Below are 5,664 nucleotides of genomic sequence, written 5' to 3'. Positions count from 1 at the left end.
GCTAACATCAATGGTGATACAGAGAGTAGGTACTCTTGATGTGATGCTAGGAAAGTGGTACTTTACCTTATGGTATTCCTCCAAAAACAGATAATCTAATAATGAGCAAAATTTCAGACAAATTCCAATAAAAGAGCATCCTACAAAACAAACATCTGGCTAGTACTTCTTGACACTATTAAAATCATCAAAAACCAGAAGCATCTGAGAAACCATCACAGTCAAGAGGAACCAAAGGAGATGTAATGACTGGAAGTAATGTGGTATGTCCTGGGTGAGACACTAGAAAAGGAAAAACTGGCAAAACTAAGGAAATCTGAGTCAAGCTTGGACTTCAGGTAGTGGTGGTATGTTGATACTGTTGGATTAAATGTAGTACAAGTACCATACTGATGAGAGGAATTAATAATAGCAAAACTGGGTGCAAGGTATATACACTATCTACTCAATTTTTATATAGATCTAAAATTATTCAAAATAAAGAGCATTGAAAATAAAATTTAAAAATAAACATTACATACACATTGAATTTGAAGAATCACTTGAACATATGACCTGGTATAATGAGAAAAATATCTAGAGAACTAACTCAAACTTTCAGTGTCATATGCATTTCTTTTTTAATTAATAACAAACTTGAACTTATTAATTTTTCAAGGATTAAAATGCTAATGCAAACATGCATAAATTACAAAATGAAGAGCTAAATTTTATTTGCTGACAAGTTGCTAAAACACCCCTTCAATTCGCAAATTTGTATGTTGGGTGCTTTTTGGTCAATTTAAACATGAGTTTGTCACAAGAAAAGGAATTTATCTTTGGTCTAATTTCTGTCTTTCTCATTGGTATGTCAAGAATGTTTCCTGCTCAGCACAGCCTTCAGAGTTGATGGGGTGTGTGTAGATTTACTTTCAGGGAAGGACTGTCAGTTATAATACCTGCTGTCTCATCACATGAATGCGTTAATATTCTGGTTGATCTCTCCCTCTTCTGAACTCCCAGAGTAACCTGCTCATGATCGTATTTCAGGTCTGATCATTGAAACATTTTTCCTGATGACTTCTAGCCTCTCTACTTCCTTCTTTGCAAAGGCGGTCCACAGAATAATGGTCCCCCCAAATGCTCAGGCTCTTGTCCTCAGAAGCTGGGAACATGTTGGTGATGAGGGAATCAAGGGTGTTGATAGAATTAGGTTGCTAACTTCAGTTTTGAAATAGGAATGTTACACTGTATTATTCAAATGACCCAAAATAATCTCTAAGGGCCTTAAGAGTGGAAGAGGGAGGTGGAAGAGGAGAGTTCACAGCTGACTCAGGCAGCAGGGGCAGAGAGGTAGAGTGCTGCTGGCTGGGAAAGTGAAGGGTGGGTCACAGCTCAGGACAATGGCAATACGCTAGAAGATGGGAAAGGCAGTAGGGTTGTCTTCTCTGGACCTCCAGAACCATCTGCTGACACCTTGATTTTTGCCCACTGAGACCCATTTTGGACTTGGTAATTACAGAAATGGTACATAATAAATTCATGTATTTGCAAGTCATCTTTAATGTTTTAATAATTTGCTATGGCAGCCATGGAAAATAAATACAGTGCCCCAGACCTACCTCCTGCTATGCACATGTTTCCAGTAGCATTCCTTCAGGCTCTCATGCCTTTATTTGTGCAAGTGTATTTTCTCAAGGATCATGAATCTAGGGCCAAGAGCAATGTATTACTTATGACTATAACTTAACAATGGCATATTTTGACCAGGATTTTAAAATTCTAATTTATTATATCTGACAGAAGAATGCATTGTCATTCATATTACACACAATAGAGCACAATTTTTCATATCTCTGGTTGTATACAAATTATATTCACACCATTCGTGTCTTCATACATGCACTTAGGGTAATGATATCCATCTCATTCCACCATCTTTTTTACCCCCATGGCCTCTCCCTTACCCCTCTTCCCTGTCTAGAATTCGTTTAATCCTCCCATGCTGCCCCTCCCAACCCCATTATGAATCAGCCTCCTTATGTCAGAGAAAACATTCAGCATTTGGTTTTTTGGGATTGGCTAACTTCACTTAGCATCATCTTCTCCAACTTCATCCATTTACCTGCAAATGCCATGACTTTATTCTCTTTTATTGCTGAGTAATATTCCATTGTGTATATATACCACATTTTCTTTACACATTCATCCACTGAAGGGCATCTAAGTTGAATAATTCCTAAATAGATGAATGATGTTCTCACAGTATGTGAAATAGTGATCCTAGTCTTTAAGGCAGAGGATAATTAAGCCTTGGAGGAAAACTCAGCTTTTCTGTTTCTCTTGTTTTCTCATTTATAAATATAAGAATTGTGCTATTGGTAGTTGTGGTTCTGAATGTTATAGTGAAATTAAATATTAAAACATGATGTAGATATAAAGTTTTATATTTCCATTTTGTATGGCAGCTAGTAGTATGGCTGTCGCCCTTTGCCCATCAAATACCTGCCAATAGAGACCAGTGTCATTCACCAATTTACATCTCTTTTGCATATAAATGTTTATTTATTTGTTGTTCAAAAATAGTTACATTTTAATATCAGTTTAATTAAATATAGTAACAATGTGTTTATGCAAAGAAGATGGAATGGATGAAGGGGAACCAAAGTTTCACGGACTTCATAAGCGTTACTTTTTTCATTCTCATTTCTGGGGTTACACTTGGGAATGTTGTTTGTCCTTTATCTTTGGTGTTCTCAACATTATTTGTGGCACTTTCTAGAAAATGAATATAGGTTGGATGATGCTGATGAAGATGGAATTAGGTTTGTCCAGCCTCGGCACTGAATATGTTAGTACTTCCGTTATCTGTATCTGCAGTAGCTGTTGATAGGCTCTGTGACCCAAAGGCCCACATCTATGGGATGCATTAGCCACTCTGCAACCAGGGAATGGCAATAGAAGGCAAATGTCCAGAGCCTGCCCAACATATTCAAGATGGGGACCTTCTTAGAGTACTTGGGGATCTCTCTGCGTTCCTCCCTCCTTTACCATGAAAACGTCATCTTCTGTCAGATTGTTCAAAATCCTCATGCTTTAACTGGTATCTTCCTTTGCTGAATATGAATTTAAAAAACTGCAATCGCTCTCCTTTGAACTGAACAGAGGTATTTTGATTTTAAGGTTTCAATTAACTCTGAGATGAGAGGATCTGGCCACGTTGGAGAGCATTTCAGCCATCACTGAGCAAGTCAGGAAGGGGATCTAATTCACTCAGATCTCATCACCCAGGAAGCGGCACATTCTTCACCCCTCTGAGCCCGGCTCTGCTGTTCCTGTTACTCAGCACATCATTTTTAGGACATGAAACGTCCTTTACCCTGGGCTAATAAGCAAAGTTCCAAGGTACCTTATTTTTGCCAAAATGAAGTTTATAATGAGATTCTTTCTTACATTATTTCAATTTCACTGTTATTGTAAGATTTAATCAGTGGGTTTGTAAAGCATGTTGAGATCTTTTAAGAATGCAAGTCAACCAAGAAAAGATGTTTTCCGTCACTTTGCCTCTTCTATTTTGTACAAAGTAGAAAAATATACTTTTGGTATTTAAAGGGGAGAAGCATAAGGGGGGGGGCTGCTAAATGCTTTATGATAGAATAATGCAAATATAAAAAATTCATAAAAGCAAGCAGTCTCACCATGCAAATCATAAGGACTCTACTTGATGAACGGCACTTGTTCAGAATTAATGTTCACATTTTCACAAAGTTGTGTCTGTCATTTAGATTGAGGTGATTTCACTTTAGATTTGCCAGTTCACTTAACCTCATGATTCTCTTCTATAATGTTTTGTCATTTTTCAAATTTTCAATTTCTATACTCCTCTTTGGCAGCAATGATTCATTGCCTGGGAAAGTGCTGGAGTGTGTGATATTATATCATAAGCAAAATCCCCACATTATTTTTAATATTTTCCTTCAACCTTTTCTATTGTCTAGAAACTTTAATGAAAACTAATTTATAGTCATTTCTACATTTAACTATTAAATCGGAAATTATTCCTATTTCCTATTGATTACATATCCTCAAATGTGGGAAAACCATCTACAAACTACTTGAAATAAATTTTCAGAAAATGATCCCAAACTTGTCATTTATGGTCTTGAAATGTCAAGAGAGAAGAAGGAGAGAATTTTTGGTACGCTAGTTATCTCCAAGTGTGTCACTACTTATAGTCACAGATGTGAGTCCCAGCAGACCAACCATCATTATCAGAGGACAATTAGGGAATCTTAGACAAACAGGGAATCTTATCATTCTACCATATGTTCTTACTGAATTTTGGTAACAACCAATTTTTCCCATTTAGTTACTTCTATAAGCTTCACTAAACATTGAGTAGTCTCTTTCTTTTAATTCTTTTAGTTTAAGTATATTCCAGTGCTCAGCAAACATCTAGACAGAAGCAAATGAACACAAAACTCAACTTCTCACAATATGTCTTAGATAAATCTAAAGAGCCTTTTTATATGAAGGTACTTCATTCTTTAGTGTTAGAGGAAAACTTAGAGGAAGGAGGTCTTACATTGCAAAGGGAAATACAGAACTTTCTGTAAGACTCCCAAAGGTGGTTTCTGCAATATTTGTCAGCCTGCCAAGAAGATGGAAAGCTAAGACAAAAGGTGAAGATTAGGAAAAGTTTCCTCTCTCAACTCTAAGTTCAGAAGAAGGGGCTTTAATTAGAAAATATATGTAGTTTGATATTTATTTCCTAGAGTTTCAAAGACTTAAAGAACCAAAGTTCAGCTCATACCTGAGAAGTAAATGCACATGAAGTTGGTTGCCTAACTTGTGATCACAGGAGAAAGAGAGATGTGTGCATGTTCTGACTGTGTCAGGTCAGAATTGCAGGCGGGCGTCCTGGTGGGCTATGAGTGAGAGGAAACCAGCACAGAGCTGCCACAGACCCTGTCCAGGAAGGCAGGTGGGACAGGATGGGAGGTTCCATAAGTATGAGAGGGAGAAACAGAGGGAAGAAAGAGAGATGGGAGAAGGAGAGAGGAGAGAGAGAAGCTGAAGCAGCTGCTGAGACTGTAGCACCAGAAGCTTAGGTCCTCCACAGTGGAGGGGTCATAGAGGGTGTGCTGCTGCCCCGCCCTCTGACCCACACAGCAAACAGGCTCCCCCGAGACATGGCAGCTGTGGAGAGCTGCCAAGCACAAGACCAGGAAAACCGGAGAGCCTCTCTCAGTCCCACCAGCCTGAGGGCTGGAGAGCTGAGAAACCCTTGCTGACCAGGCAGAGTAGAAACCTGAGGGGAGGGAAATGGAGGAGAAGAGTGTCCTTTCATGGCTATCTCATAGCATGGTAGAGCAGGGGTGTGACAAACTTCCAGTGGAGCTTGAAGATTTATGTGTAACTCGGATCAGAAAACTTATTCCTCCAAGAGGCTTTTGTATCTAGAAACACTGTATTTGTAGGGTTCAGTGCTATCAGTGATTTCAGCCACTCAGTGTGGGTCTTAGAACATACCCCATGGATAAAGAAGGATTATCTGTCCATCTATCTATCTATCTATCTATCTATCTATCATATATCATCTATCCATCCATCCATTAGCTCTCCACCTGCCTATGTCCACATTATTGTCATCTTTATCATTATCACATCTAACTCCACCTCCTA

Source organism: Spermophilus citellus (genome assembly GCF_964194105.1).
Source record: "Spermophilus citellus genome assembly, chromosome: 12".
In the NCBI taxonomy this organism is placed as follows: domain Eukaryota; kingdom Metazoa; phylum Chordata; class Mammalia; order Rodentia; family Sciuridae; genus Spermophilus; species Spermophilus citellus.
Note: the sequence above shows the minus strand (reverse complement) of the source record.